The sequence below is a fragment of the Rattus norvegicus genome, chromosome 16 (genome assembly GCF_036323735.1).
Source record: "Rattus norvegicus strain BN/NHsdMcwi chromosome 16, GRCr8, whole genome shotgun sequence".
NCBI lineage: Eukaryota > Metazoa > Chordata > Mammalia > Rodentia > Muridae > Rattus > Rattus norvegicus.
Genome location: NC_086034.1, coordinates 53,358,489 through 53,374,938, shown reverse-complemented (window position 1 = coordinate 53,374,938; position 16,450 = coordinate 53,358,489). Strand labels below are relative to the sequence as shown.

Here is a 16,450-nt window from a genome sequence, read left to right as displayed (position 1 = left end):
CTCACTTGCCTTTCTGTTCGTTCACTGTTTCCATATCTGCATGCATGAGCTAGGAAGAAGACGAAGGCAAAGCCAAGCAGATCCTTGCCATTGAGAACTCCATGTGCTAGACGACAGTGATAATTACCCATAAATGTGCAAGCACATATACAGACATAATGTGTCGCTAATCATAGGCTGGCTAACACCCTGTGTCCAAATTCAGATACAAGTCTTAAAGGAAAAGCTTCGGATATCCCTGGGGAACCTCTTCCTCCAGAGATGTAGGTGTTCCTGTCTTCAGTCCTCTTTGTTCCCCCGCTGTGCTCCTAAGGACAGCCCAGCTTCAGAGGCAGCCCCCCAGAGGCAGCTCTGCCCCAGCAGCCCCTGGATGCTCTTACAGACAGTTCTTCACCACACAGACTTAATGAAGGGGTTACAGGAGTTAAAAAAAACTAGGGCTATGAAGGAAGAGATGCGAATCACTAATTTAACTAAGCAGGCAGGGAAAGCATTCATCACAGGGAAGGCATGGGCTGGGGCTGAATAGGCCTCTAGGTAGCCTTCAATGCCAGCTAACAACCAGAGCCTATACCTTCCTCCCTGACCTCCACTGGCCCTTAGGATCCGTGATGGCCAATAATAAAGCTCCCTGAGAATTTGTGAGGTCCATAACCTCCAGGGAGGCACAGCTCTGGGCATATCTCAGGGTATTTGCGGGAAGGTCTACCTGCAAAGGGAAGACCTATCCTGAGTGTGAGCGACCCTTTTAGGAATTGGGGACCTGGACTGAATGGGGGGAAGAAGTCAACTGGTTTCAGCATTCATTTCTCTCTGCTTTTTGACTTTGGAACCAGGGACCAGATGGCTTATGGCCCTGCTGCCACACCATCCCTACTAGGATGGACTGTACCCTCAAACTGTGAACTCAAACTAACCTTCCTCCTTGAAGTTGCTTCTTGTCTGGTAGTTCATCACAGCAACAAGAAAAACAGTCCACACTGCATCTGATCATTCCTCTCCACAGGAGACAAATTAATGATGTAGGTTTTGGGTTTTTTAACCAATGTTCCAAGCTCATCTACTTTTTACAATTATATATCAGAAGATTTAAGACATCTGTATCTATCACAATTCTTCTCGCAATATAGCAATGCAAGAACAATCAGAAACAAAGTATCAAAGAACACATAATAACCTTTTAGTCCAGTTAGTTTCCATAACAACCATTTTCTGAGTTAGATAATGTCTCCTACGGTGCAAAAGGGGTTAAGTCATTCCCACAGGATCTGACAGCTGATGCTGACAGAAAGCTTGGGTTGTGCAACACGTTTATTTGTCCAGTAAGTGGAGGAAAAGTTAAACTGGCATAGGGGTTTGAAACTAGGATGAGGAGTAGCCCTTGGCCAAGCTCCTTGAGACTGTGCTGGGACACCAACAGAGATACCCTAATGGATCAGTGTTCCACCACACTAGAAAGGACACTTCGTTACCCGGTCAAATCAGCCTTTCAGATCCGCAATCTGATGATGTCCAGCCAGTTCAGCAACAGAGTAGGAGACAACAATGGCAATGAAGCTTGACAGAGCTTTATTTCAAAGCAGCCAGGAGGCTATCAACAGAAGTGACCCCCCAAAGCCCACAACGTGTCTGTGACAATGAAAGATGCTCTCTTTGTCACCATGGCCAATATCATCTGGCTATGGTTACCTACCTATAGCTATTGTCCTTTTCCTCATCTACAGCAGATCACCATGACTCTTGTCTGAGGCTGGCTAGAGGCCAACATCTGCAAGCTTCCTTTGTGACTAAAGCCGGATAAGGAGACCTCGGGTCTGCTGGATAGAAGGTATGGGAACGGTCCTCAAAACAGGCCAAGCTGGGGATGGAGTTCAGTGGCAGAGTACTTGCTTGACCTCGAGCAAGGCACGGTTCCTTTTTTCTAGCTGTATATGCTGCCCTTAGCAAGCCTTTTCCTGGGTCCTGAATCACATGTGATAGGGCATAATCCTTTGGCTCCGTCTTACTTCTATGATTGAATCCCAGCATTTGTATCAGAAGAGTTTTATCAGGATCGTTTATATCTGAAGGGCAAAAGGTGACAGTTCTTATTTTCATTTTTTTTTCTGGGTATTTGCACATTTGGCTTCTTCCGGATTTGGCCTTTGCCTCCTCAGCACTTACAAACCCTGCCAAGTTTCACCCTGTCTTTCAGAGGTTTTTCTCAATGGCTCCGGCAAAACCAACAGCATTTGTTTTAAAGAGCTCCTTGCCAGACTTCCTTTGCTGAAGCTAATGTTTCCTTACTGATTCAATACTGCTGGGACATCGGAGCCTTGGGGCTGTTTCTGAGCTGGGCATGTGGCACTCAGCCTGCACCTCCCCGGGAGGCATTGATTCCACTGGACACCATGGTGAGTGGAAAAGGTCACTCTAGATACACTCCAGATGTGGTTGGAGCACCTCCCCCAAACAGAGTGTGGTTCCCCTGTGGGAGAAAAATGGCTGGTAGTCTCCTCTTCCCTGGTTGCTTTTCAAGATTATGAGGAGACATAGTCACTCCCTCTCAGTGGACCCAGGTACAGCTCTCTCCTGAGCTTGTAAACTCACGCCGTGTACTGAACACAGGCCTCTGGTCTTGAGTCAGGTCTAGCAATACCTGTTTGTGCTCAAAGGGTTAGTTCTTAGAACAGGAAGCAGGTTGGTGGGTAGTATAATTACGGGTTAGTTTTGTTGATATTGAATAACATCTCCCCGAGGCTCCTACTGACATATATAAATGCAGACTGTACAATGAAGCTCCCCTTTCAGTTTCTGTGATCATAGTCATTTGCAAGCCCAGAGCTCGGGAAGGCTGAGATATCTAAAGGAACATTGTTATTATGGGGCAGTCAAGAACACCATCTTAGGCCTTGCTCGCTCCACTTCCTGGACCTCTTGCCATCTTTTCCTACTACTTCTTATTCTGGAATGACATGGTTCTGGTTCCTCCTCATGGGATGGCCTTCTATGATACACACTTGGTAGTGCTATGTGTGTAGACTATTTCATGTCCAGTTTTTGAAAAAGTTTTCAAAAGAACACCAACGTTTTCACCATTTCTCGTGTGATAAGGGTTTGCTCTTCTGTAACCATTTTCTTAATTTTGACTTACTTGGAACATGGATTTCTTAGAAGCCTTCAGTAGGCTAGATTGGTTTTGGTGTTGGGGAAGGGACATATGAATGTAACTCTGAATCTTAATGGGGAATTAGAACTCTTTGCTGGATATGAAAGCATGCACTCTACAGCCTGAGGAGGTCTCTGTTTTCCAGTACAGCATCTGAGAGAATGGATTCTTTGAACCAAACCCAATTTACTCTGCTTTCCTGAATCTACCCAAGGTAGATTCCCTGTCAAGGTCCCATTAGGATGCACGTTATTCCTGTCATCGAGAAAATGACTAAACACTTAAGATTGTGGGACAACATTGGGCCCATTTCATTTGTTATAAGGAATTAGGAACCTCTGCATATGGTTTATTTTTTTTTTTTTTTTCAGGTCATAAATATTTTTTTTTATTAACTTGAGTATTTCTTATATACATTTCAAGTGTTATTCCCTTTCCCGGTTTCCGGACAAACATCACCCTCCCCCCTCCCCTTCCTTATGGGTGTTCCCCTCCCAAACCTCCCCCCATTGCCACCCTCCCCGCATAGTCTAGTTCACTGGGGGTTCAGTCTTAGCAGGACCCAGGGCTTCCCCTTCCACTGGTGCTCTTACTAGGATATTCATTGCTACCTATGGGGACAGAGTCCAGGGTCAGTCCATGTATAGTCTTTAGGTAGTGGCTTAGTCCCTGGAAGCTCTGGTTGCTTGACATTGTTGTACTTTTGGGGTCTCGAGCACCTTCAAGCTCTTCCAGTTCTTTCTCTGATTCCTTCAACGGGGGACCTATTCTCAGTTCAGTGGTTTGCTGCTGGCATTCGCCTCTGTATTTGCTGTATTCTGGCTGTGTCTCTCAGGAGCGATCTACATCCGGCTCCTGTCTACCTGCACTTCTTTGCTTCATCCATCTTGTCTAATTGGGTGGCTGTATATGTATGGGCCACCTGTGGGGCAGGCTCTGAATGGGTGTTCCTTCAGTCTCTGTTTTAATCTTTGCCTCTCCCTTCCCTGCCAAGGGTATTTTTTTTCCTCATTTAAAGAAGGAGTGAAGCATTCACATTTTGATCATCCGTCTTGAGTTTCCTTTGTTCTAGGGATCTAGGGTAATTCAAGCATTTGGGCTAATAGCCACTTATCAATGAGTGCATACCATGTATGTCTTTCTGTGAGTGGGTTAGCTCACTCAGGATGATATTTTCCAGTTCCAACCATTTGCCTACGAATTTCATAAACTCGTTGTTTTTGATAGCTGAGTAATATTCCATTGTGTAGATGTACCACATTTTCTGTATCCATTCCTCTGTTGAAGGGCATCTGGGTTCTTTCCATTTTCTGGCTATTATAAATAAGGCTGCGATGAACATAGTGGAGCACGTGTCTCTTTTATATGTTGAGGCATCTTTTGGGTATATGCCCAAGAGAGGTATGGCTGGATCCTCAGGCAGTTCAATGTCCAATTTTCTGAGGAACCTCCAGACTGATTTCCAGAATGGTTTTACCAGTCTGCAATCCCACCAACAATGGAGGAGTGTTCCTCTTTCTCCACATCCTCGCCAGCATCTGCTGTCACCTGAGTTTTTGATCTTAGCCATTCTCACTGGTGTGAGGTGAAATCTCAGGGTTGTTTTGATTTGCATTTCCCTTATGACTAAAGATGTTGAACATTTCTTTAGGTGTTTCTCAGCCATTCGGCATTCCTCAGCTGTGAATTCTTTGTTTAGCTCTGAACCCCATTTTTTAATAGGGTTATTTGTTTCCCTGCGGTCTAACTTCTTGAGTTCTTTGTATATTTTGGATATAAGGCCTCTATCTCTTATAGGATTGGTAAAGATCTTTTCCCAATCTGTTGGTTGCCGTTTTGTCCTAACCACAGTGTCCTTTGCCTTACAGAAGCTTTGCAGTTTTATGAGATCCCATTTGTCGATTCTTGATCTTAGAGCATAAGCCATTGGTGTTTTGTTCAGGAAATTTTTTCCAGTGCCCATGTGTTCCAGATGCTTCCCTAGTTTTTCTTCTATTAGTTTGAGTGTGTCTGGTTTGATGTGGAGGTCCTTGATCCACTTGGACTTAAGCTTTGTACAGGGTGATAAGCATGGATCGATCTGCATTCTTCTACATGTTGCCCTCCAGTTGAACCAGCACCATTTGCTGAAAATGCTATCTTTTTTCCATTGGATGGTTTTGGCTCCTTTGTCAAAAATCAAGTGACCATAGGTGTGTGGGTTCATTTCTGGGTCTTCAATTCTATTCCATTGGTCTATCTGTCTGTCTCTGTACCAATACCATGCAGTTTTTATCACTATTGCTCTGTAATACTGCTTGAGTTCAGGGATAGTGATTCCCCCTGAAGTCCTCTTATTGTTGAGGATAGCTTTAGCTATCCTGGGTTTTTTGTTATTCCAGATGAATTTGCAAATTGTTCTGTCTAACTCTTTGAAGAATTGGATTGGTATTTTGATGGGGATTGCATTGAATCTGTAGATTGCTTTTGGTAAAATGGCCATTTTTACTAAATTAATCCTGCCAATCCATGAGCATGGGAGATCTTTCCATCTTCTGAGGTCTTCTTCAATTTCTTTCCTCAGTGTCTTGAAGTTCTTATTGTACAGATCTTTTACTTGCTTGGTTAAAGTCACACCGAGGTACTTTATATTATTTGGGTCTATTATGAAGGGTGTCGTTTCCCTAATTTCTTTCTCGGCTTGTTTCTCTTTTGTATAGAGGAAGGCAACTGATTTATTTGAGTTAATTTTATACCCAGCCACTTTGCTGAAGTTGTTTATCAGCTTTAGTAGTTCTCTGGTGGAACTTTTGGGATCACTTAAATATACTATCATGTCATCTGCAAATAGTGATATTTTGACCTCTTCTTTTCCGATCTGTATCCCCTTGATCTCCTTTTGTTGTCTGATTGCTCTGGCTAGAACTTCAAGAACTATATTGAATAAGTAGGGAGAGAGTGGGCAGCCTTGTCTAGTCCCTGATTTTAGTGGGATTGCTTCAAGTTTCTCTCCATTTAGTTTAATGTTAGCAACTGGTTTGCTGTATATGGCTTTTACTATGTTTAGGTATGGGCCTTGAATACCTATTCTTTCCAGGACTTTTATCATGAAGGGGTGTTGAATTTTGTCAAATGCTTTCTCAGCATCTAATGAAATGATCATGTGGTTCTGTTCTTTCAGTTTGTTTATATGATGGATCACGTTGATGGTTTTCCTTATATTAAACCATCCCTGCATGCCTGGGATGAAGCCCACTTGATCATGGTGGATGATTGTTTTGATGTGCTCTTGAATTCGGTTTGCCAGAATTTTATTGAGTATTTTTGCGTCGATATTCATAAGGGAAATTGGTCTGAAGTTCTCTTTCTTTGTTGGGTCTTTGTGTGGTTTAGGTATAAGAGTAATTGTGGCTTCATAGAAGGAATTCGGTAGGGCTCCATCTGTTTCAATTTTGTGGAATAGTTTGGATAATATTGGTATAAGGTCTTCTATGAAGGTTTGATAGAATTCTGCACTAAACCCGTCTGGACCTGGGCTCTTTTTGGTTGGGAGACCTTTAATGACTGCTTCTATTTCCTTAGGAGTTATGGGGTTGTTTAACTGGTTTATCTGTTCCTGATTTAACTTCGATACCTGGTATCTGTCTAGGAAATTGTCCATTTCCTGAAGATTTTCAAGTTTTGTTGAATATAGGTTTTTATAGTAAGATCTGATGATTTTTTGAATTTCCTCTGAATCTGTAGTTATGTCTCCCTTTTCATTTCTGATTTTGTTAATTTGGACGCACTCTCTGTGTCCTCTCGTTAGTCTGGCTAAGGGTTTATCTATCTTGTTGATTTTCTCAAAGAACCAACTTTTGGTTCTGTTGATTCTTTCTATGGTCCTTTTTGTTTCTACTTGGTTGATTTCAGCTCTGAGTTTGATTATTTCCTGCCTTCTACTCCTCCTGGGTGTATTTGCTTCTTTTTGTTCTAGAGCTTTTAGGTGTGCTGTCAAGCTGCTGACATATGCTCTTTCCTGTTTCTTTCTGCAGGCACTCAGCGCTATGAGTTTTCCTCTTAGCACAGCTTTCATTGTGTCCCATAAGTTTGGGTATGTTGTACCTTCATTTTCATTAAATTCTAAAAAGTTTTTAATTTCTTTCTTTATTTCTTCCTTGACCAGGTTATCATTGAGTAGAGCATTGTTCAATTTCCACGTATATGTGGGCATTCTTCCCTTATTGTTATTGAAGACCAGTTTTAGGCCGTGGTGGTCCGATAGCACGCATGGGATTATCTCTATCTTTCTGTACCTGTTGAGGCCCGTTTTTTGACCAATTATATGGTCAATTTTGGAGAAAGTACCATGAGGAGCTGAGAAGAAGGTATATCCTTTTGCTTTAGGATAGAATGTTCTATAAATATCCGTTAAGTCCATTTGGCTCATGACTTCTCTTAGTCTGTCTACATCTCTGTTTAATTTCTGTTTCCATGATCTGTCCATTGATGAGAGTGGGGTGTTGAAATCTCCCACTATTATTGTGTGAGGTGCAATGTGTGTTTTGAGCTTTAGTAAGGTTTCTTTTACATATGTAGGTGCCCTTGTATTTGGGGCATAGATATTTAGGATTGAGACTTCATCTTGGTGGATTTTTCCTTTGATGAATATGAAGTGTCCTTCCTTATCTTTTTTGATGACTTTTAGTTGAAAATTGATTTTATTTGATATTAGAATGGCTACTCCAGCTTTCTTCTTCTGACCATTTGCTTGGAAAATTGTTTTCCAGCCTTTCACTCTGAGGTAATGTCTGTCTTTGTCTCTGAGGTGTGTTTCCTGTAGGCAGCAGAATGCAGGGTCCTCGTTGCGTATCCAGTTTGTTAATCTATGTCTTTTTATTGGGGAGTTGAGGCCATTGATATTGAGAGATATTAAGGAATAGTGATTATTGCTTCCCGTTATATTCATATTTGGAAGTGAGGTTATGACTGTGTGCTTTCATTCTCTTTGTTTTGTTGCCAAGATGATTAGTTTCTTGCTTCTAGGGTATAGCTTGCCTCCTTATGTTGGGCTTTACCCTTTATTATCCTTTGTAGTGCTGGATTTGTAGAAAGATATTGTGTAAATTTGGTTTTGTCATGGAATATCTTGGTTTCTCCATCTATGTTAATTGAGAGTTTTGCAGGATACAGTAACCTGGGCTGGCATTTGTGTTCTCTTAGGGTCTGTATGACATCTGTCCAGGATCTTCTGGCCTTCATAGTTTCTGGCGAAAAGTCTGGTGTGATTCTGATAGGTCTCCCTTTATATGTTATTTGACCTTTTTCCCTTACTGCTTTTAATATTCTTTCTTTATTTTGTGTGTTTGGTGTTTTGACAATTATGTGACGGGAGGTGTTTCTTTTCTGGTCCAATCTATTTGGAGTTCTGTAGGCTTCTTGTATGCCTATGGGTATCTCTTTTTTTAGGTTAGGGAAGTTTTCTTCTATGATTTTGTTGAAGATATTTACTGGTCCTTTAAGCTGGGAGTCTTCACTCTCTTCTATACCTATTATCCTTAGGTTTGATTTTCTCATTGAGTCCTGGATTTCCTGTATGTTTTGGACCAGTAGCTTTTTCCGCTTTACATTATCTTTGACAGTTGAGTCAATGATTTCTATGGAATCTTCTGCTCCCGAAATTCTCTCTTCCATCTCTTGAATTCTGTTGGTGAAGCTTGTATCTACAGCTCCTTGTCTTTTCTTTTGATTTTCTATGTCCAGGGTTGTTTCCATGTGTTCTTTCTTGATTGCTTCTATTTCCATTTTTAATTCCTTCAACTGTTTGATTGTGTTTTCCTGGAATTCTTTCAGGGATTTTTGCGATTCCTCTCTGTAGGCTTCTACTTGTTCTCTAAGGGAGTTCTTTATGTCTTTCTTGAAGTCCTCCAGCATCATGATCAAATATGATTTTGAAACTAGGTCTTGCTTTTCTGGTGTGTTTGGGTATTCCGTGTTTGCTTTGGTGGGAGAATTGGGCTCCGATGATGCCATGTAGTCTTGGTTTCTGTTGCTTGGGTTCCTGTGCTTGCCTCTCGCCATCAGATTATCTCTAGTGTTACTTTGTTCTGCTATTTCTGACTGTGGCTAGACTGTCCTATAACCTGTGTGTCAGGAGTGCTGTAGACCTGTTTTCCTGTTTTCTTTCAGCCAGTTATGGGGACAGAGTGTTCTGCTTTCGGGCGTGTAGTTTTTCCTCTCTACAGGTCTTCAGCTGTTCCTGTGGGCCTGTGTCTTGAGTTCACCAGGCAGGTTTCTTGCAGGGGAAAAATTGGTCCTACCTGTGGTTCCAAGGCTCAAGTTTGCTCGTGGGGTACTGCCTAAGTCCTCTCTGCTGTGGCAGCAACCGGGAAAATCTGTGCCGCTCCTTCCGGGAGCCTCCGTGCACCAGGGTTTCAGATGGCGTTTGGTGTTTTCCTCTGGCGCCTGGATGTGCACAGAGTGCAGTCTCTTCTGGTTTCCCAGGCGTGTCCGCCTCTCTGAAGGTTCAGCTCTCCCTCCCACGGGATTTGGGTGCAGAGAACTGTTTATCCGGTCTGTTTCCTTCAGGTTCCGGCAGTGTCTCAGGCGCAGGGGTCCTGCCGCTCCCGGGCCCTCCCCTACGGGAACCCAGAGGCCTTATACAGTTGCCTCTTGGGCCAGGGATGTGGGCAGGGGTGGGCAGTGTTGGTGGTCTCCTCCGCTCTGCAGCCTCAGGAGTGCCCACCTGATCAGGTGGTGGGGTCTCTCTCCCACGGGGTTTGGGAGCAGAGAGCTGCTGCGGTCCGGGATCCGCCGGTGTGGGACTTCCGATAAACACAGGAAGTGCCCGGCCTTAGAGGAATTTTGCCTCTATGTGTCCTGAGTTCACCAGGCAGGTTTCTTGCAAGGGAAAAGTTGGTCCTACCTGCAGTTCCAAGGCTCAAGTTTGCTCGTGGGGTACTGCCTAAGTCCTCTCCGCGGCGGCAGCAACCGGGAAGATCTGCGCCGCTCTTTCCGGGAGCCTCCGTGCACCAGGGTTCCAGATGGCGTTTGGTGTTTTCCTCTGGCGCCTGGATGTGCACAGAGTGCAGTCTCTTCTGGTTTCCCAGGCGTGTCCGCCTCTCTGAAGGTTCAGCTCTCCCTCCCACGGGATTTGGGTGCAGAGAACTGTTTATCCGGTCTGTTTCCTTCAGGTTCCGGCAGTGTCTCAGGCGCAGGGGTCCTGCCGCTCCCGGGCCCTCCCCTACGGGAACCCAGAGGCCTTATACAGTTGCCTCTTGGGCCAGGGATGTGGGCAGGGGTGGGCAGTGTTGGTGGTCTCCTCCGCTCTGCAGCCTCAGGAGTGCCCACCTGATCAGGTGGTGGGGTCTCTCTCCCACGGGGTTTGGGAGCAGAGAGCTGCTGCGGTCCGGGATCCGCCGGTGTGGGACTTCCGATAAACACAGGAAGTGCCCGGCCTTAGAGGAATTTTGCCTCTATGTGTCCTGAGTTCACCAGGCAGGTTTCTTGCAAGGGAAAAGTTGGTCCTACCTGCAGTTCCAAGGCTCAAGTTTGCTCGTGGGGTACTGCCTAAGTCCTCTCCGCGGCGGCAGCAACCGGGAAGATCTGCGCCGCTCTTTCCGGGAGCCTCCGTGCACCAGGGTTCCAGATGGCGTTTGGTGTTTTCCTCTGGCGCCTGGATGTGCACAGAGTGCAGTCTCTTCTGGTTTCCCAGGCGTGTCCGCCTCTCTGAAGGTTCAGCTCTCCCTCCCTCGGGATTTGGGTGCAGAGAACTGTTTATCCGGTCTGTTTCCTTCAGGTTCCGGCAGTGTCTCCTGCATATGGTTTATAAAACGGTGTTATTCCATTAGACAAACCACACTCCAGCTTTATCCCCCACAGTGAGCCTTACAAAGAGTTTCTTTGTGACACTAGAGATCTTATGGTAGAACCCAGGGATGGAGGCTCTAGGGTAGGTGTGCCCAAGGACTATGTTGACCCAAGCAACAATGCTCTCATTGAGTTTTACAGCAAAGAAGGAACCAGATTAAGAAGGGGTTCAACTTGGGAAGCAGTGGGGTAAGTGGCTTATGATCAAGACACCAGGAAGCAGCAGATGCAGGGAGACGGCAAATTCTTTTCAAGAAAGTACAAGATATTCTCAATAGTTTTCACCAAAATAGTTTTTTAATAAGAACAACAATAATACCTTAGTTCATAGTTTATTGATCGTCATTTTTAACTTCACTAAGAAGTTGCGTGCCATCAAGTTGCCTTAACCTTAAAATGATTATCTATTCCAAGTGCTACGTTTTTTTTTATTTTTTATTTTTTTCCAAGTGCTATGTTTTATTCCATTAAAAAAAAAACTTGGCAACATGAAAAGAAAAGCTTGTTAAAGCTCTAGAAAAGTAGAAAGAATTGTGAAATAACATAAAAACATCTTTCACCTAAGACTCACAAGGTGTTAATATGGGGCATATTTGCACTGTTCTCATTTAGAGAGAAGTGATAGCTAATAGATAATGATAGATGATAGAGATCGATATATTGATAGATGATAGTAGCTAGAGGGCAAATAGATGACTGATACATGATAGATGATAGATATGATAATTGGTAGATATGTAAGTAGGTAGATAATAGACAGACAAAAGATGGATGATAGATATGGATGGATATATTTGTGTTATAACTTAGATCTTAGATAGATGATAATTAGGTGATAGGTAGAAGACAGATAAGTTAAAGATAATATAAACTTGTCGGAGGTATAACAGCTCTTGAAAGAATGACAGATCATGGATATTATATAATTTTATTGTTTTATCCAATATTATTTCTAAACATGTGCTGTATTTATTTTACTAAATAAATATAGTGTATTTATTTAGACTACACTGTATGGTAGTATATGCTTTCATAGAGAACATAATGTCTATGTGGAAATTCCTACCCTCACTCATCATTCTATTTCATAATGAACCACACCCAGAAATAGTGTATGTATTATCTTTTTATGTCAGTGGATACCTTATTAACTTTTAATAACATAACAAATGTAATCATGATATATAGAAATTTGAAACTACCTTATAGACATTTTTCTTAAAACTACACTGTGAGACAATACCTCAACAGAAGAAACAAGCAAAGCTGTTGGTAAGAATTTCACAGAGGTGGTGATTTAAAAGATCTCCAAATGAAGAGATGTTCAATTTTGTTAGTGACTAGAGAGACACAAAATAAAACGGTAGTAAGTGATGATTTCACAGGTACTACCCCGGCCAAAATTTGAAAACTAGATGACAATGAGCATCCTGACTAGTGAGACCAAGCAGGGGTCATCATCTCACAATGAAAGATGAGCTAGAAAGGCCAGATTTGCCTCCTAGAAGCTTGTCTATAGCAAGTTCTAAATGAACACTTTCACAAGAAGAATAGAATTGCAACGGATCCATAGGACAAGAGAGATGTTGGTAGGCCTACAGAGTTTGAAGACAGAGGTTTTGATATAAAGGAAAAGCCAGTGAGGATCCAAGCCTTACACAGAACTGCACTTAAGAAGCCCTCTGCAGCATTGGGTTCAACATCAGCAGATTCAATCCATTACCAATAAAAAACTTGCAAACTGCTTCTGTGTGGTGTGATACACAGTGGTACATACCTATAATACTAGTACTTAGGAGGCAGGGGCAGGAAGATAAAGAATTCAAATTCAGCCTCAATTATGTATCAAATTTGTGTTGGATAGGATTGCATTGCTCTGAAGAGACACTAAGACCACAGCAACTCCTATAAACAAAAACATTTCACTGGGGCTGCCTTACAGTTTCAGAGTTTAGTCCGTTATCGTCATGGCAGGCAGCAAGGCAGCAGGCAGGCAGGCATGGAGCAAGAGAAGAAGCTAAGAGTTCTACACCTTGATCTGCAGGCAGCAGGAGACCGCAACCCGTAGCTTGAGCATAGGAGACTTCAAAGCCCACCCCCACAGTGACACACTTCCTCCAACGTGGCCACACCTACATCAATGAGGCCACACTTCCCAGTAGTGCCACTCCCTATGAGCCAAGCATTCAAACACATGGGTCTATGGGAGCCATTCAAACCTATTGAATAGGGAGACCTATTCAAACCACTACAAAATTCAAGGTCACTGGAGTCTAATGAGACCTGCCTCATTAAAAAAAAATGTATCTAGACTTCTTAACACTATTTTCTAAGTAATATAACACAACACACATAGCGTTTACATTGAATTAGATGTGGTCTATATGGTAACATGCAGTTTTGTATAAAGGACTTGAACATCTGATGGTTATGTTATCCTTGGTGAGAGAGGGTTGTCCTGGAACCAGTCTCCAGTGTTAATAAGGGACAACTCTTTAACTACCAATAAAGATGAATACATGACAACAGGGGTCAAAAAGTATCAAAGGATTGGTTTCCGTTCCTACCAGCTTTCTAGTCCCATGAAATATGGGGATTTCAGCCCCTCTTCTTTAGAGAAATAACTATTTATGGCCTAATGGAGTAGGAGGTGCATGATAAAGGAAGGAGACCCTTTGTATCCCCCCGAAAAAAAGACTAATGGTTTCCATACCCAACTAAGCAATCATGTAAGTAGAATAAAGACATTTTCAGACATAATATGAAAAAAGCCATACAAAAGACCCAAAATAACCTTGACTGTTTGTTGGTATCTTTTATAAAGTATCAACATTTAATTAGAATCACGTCCATTTTCCTGAAATGATTGCATCCATTAATGTTTGAAAATGAGTTAAAATGCAGGATTCACATGAAATCTTACAATGCTGTAGGATATCATTCAATATCAAGGAAACTACACATAGCAGTTTATCCTTGTAGTCACAGCTTTTCAATAGACAGAGGCAGAATTCCTTCCGTTCAGAAGTTGAGTTCAACCTAGGCAACACAGTTAGATCCCATCTTAACATTCAAGAAAATATATGTATTGAGAAGCTGCAGTATTCAAGTAGAGAAGGCAATAATTAATGGGCCGGATTGGCCGGATCAAGCAGTGGCAGAGAAAAATCTGTTAACGAGTAAAAAGGCACAACAGGTCTTCAGACAACAGAGACAGATCCCTGCACAGTGGGGCCACAGAGGTGAGCTCTGTTTGAGAGTGCCACTGGTGAGTGGTCTATTTGAGCAAGATGTCTTCTGAAGGATAAAGAGACAGCTTGGACCTAAGGTTAAAGATGCTGGATGGTGGGTTCAGTAAAGAAACTTTCGGGGTTGGGGATTTAGCTCAGTGGTAGAGCGTTTGCCTAGCAAGCACAAGGCCCTGGGTTTGGTCCCCATATCTCAAAAAAAAAAAAAAAAAGGAAAAGAAAAAGAAGAAGAAACTTTCAGGAACTAGAAACATTCAGGAGTCCAGGAAGCCTTTATGCCACTCAAAATGTGGACATTTGGAATCGAAGAGTAGACATGCTTGAGGAATTGTAGTGTCCAGTTCAGAACTAGCAAAACCTGGTGACTTAACAGAGGAAAACTCCAGTGACCATATAAAATGTGGGAGTCTTGCCAAGCCAGAAGGGTCCACTCACTCCTTCTAACTGGACATACTGATCCTATGTGGCTCAAAGATGAATCTGCTTGGACAGGAGAGGAAACAGGATTCCCTAAATCTACATTCACAGAATTCCTGTCATATTGATCCTGGGAATGAGGACAGAAGACAGGAATGTTAACTTGGGCAGGAAAGATGCAATCCTCACGAAATATAAATCAATGTCTCCTAGCAAACAAAACTTGTCTGTTTACAAGTCCAAAGTGTTAACACACCATTTCAAACTGATTGCTAGAAGCAAAACTAAGGAAGACACTGCGTTGAGAATATATCAAATTGAATATGACTGGAGACAATCCTTAAAGCATAGAAAGGGCTGTGGGGGGGGGGGGTTAGAGATTTAAATTGTTAATGGCATTAACCGTGGAAGATTCCCCAAGGAGGTGGGCTTTTGAGAGAGTGTGGAATGCAATTCAAGCTACTCCTGCCTCGAAGGGAATGCTTAAATTCTCAAAGGATTTTTCATTTGATATATATTCTTTCAAAGCATTTTTAAATTAAAGATAAAGTATAATTACATTAAAGAGAATTTCCTACAGAAACTGCAATAGAACTTTTAAAAGTTCTGCTTTAGACTGCGTAACGTGATAAGTGGACCATTCAGAAATACTAAACGAGCTCATCTGACTAGATTATTATATTGACGATATATAACACACAAGTCAAGGGGCTTTATTTGAATTAAGTTGGCTATAAGATTGTCATTGGAAAAAAACAGGAAAACAAAACAAAACAAACAAACAAACAAACAAACAAACAAACAAAAAAACCCAGCCATCTCATGTACCAATCTCCTTCCAGCCCCTTCTAAGGTCGAACCCGGTTTCACCCATGGTTCCAATTAGCGCCTCTCCGGCGATATGCATATTATTAACCTGGATAGAGAAGAATACAGCCTTGCTTCCTTGATCGTGTCACACTGTAACACTGACATATACAACAAAAGTTCCCTAGAAAAGCAGAGGGGGCGGGGTGAAGGCCCAGGGCGCTTGCGCTCTAGGTGAAACATTTAGGAAGGTAACAGAAGCTGCCTTCCTTCGAAAAATGATGAGTTTAATTTAAAAAAAAAAAAAGGAATTAACAAGCTGTGTCGTGCGCTGCACATGATCAGCCATGCTTGCTAAGTCTGTCTGTTGGCTGTTGCTATGGCTACGGAAAGCCCGTGGAACCCAGTGAGCTGTCTGCAGAGGCGCTGAGAGGACCAGCCATTTTACTTAGGGAAAGCAGTGTGGCATAAAGCCTTTCTGTGGAGGAAGCATTTTTTTGAAAAAAAGAAAAATCTTTGGAGAGAAGAGAGCCACAGTGAGCACGCTAGTGCACAATTATTGCAGCCACGTGTGCCCGCAAGCTGGCCCTGCGACAAGCTGTTGAGTGCTGTTGCAATTAGCTGATTGGAGAACGGGGACTGCAGGGTGATAATGCTGCGTCTCCGCTCGCGGGCACCAGGAAAGGGTTTTGTCTCGGGAAGGCAAGTCTTCCCTGCACAGTTATCTCAGCAGCTCCCTAGCTGAAGAGAACTGGGGGCTCTAAAGGGAGGGGGTCGCACTGTGCGAGCACAGATTCTGTGCCAGGCTGTTGCTTATGAGCCGCAGGTCTGGGAAAGCAGGTGTGTGCTCGGACGGGCACTGGGCTGGAACGCAGGCGGCGGCTCTCGGGTTCACCTGCTTCCTGTTAACAGACTGTTGGCTCACAGAGCATCTGCTCTTACACGCTGAAGCTGCGGCTGAGAAAGGGGTTCCCGGCATCCCACTTGACTGACGGAGGTAAGC

At 43.1% G+C, this 16,450-nt stretch overlaps 1 protein-coding gene across 50 annotated transcripts in view; it reads left to right on the top strand.

Annotated features, from left to right (window-relative positions):
* Positions 1–16,450, top strand: part of Sorbs2 (sorbin and SH3 domain containing 2) — a 313,506-nt gene that overhangs the window by 106,362 nt on the left and 190,694 nt on the right. For 47 of the 50 annotated variants that reach the window (XM_063275036.1, XM_063275034.1, XM_063275031.1 and 44 more), the window contains exon 1: positions 15,046–16,444. The exons of 2 other annotated variants lie outside the window; for them this stretch is intronic. The gene's annotated coding sequence lies outside the window, so the exon portion shown is untranslated. Of the gene's footprint in view, positions 1–15,045; positions 16,445–16,450 lie in introns of those variants that run through there. One more of the 50 variants, NM_053770.3, reaches the window with a different exon arrangement.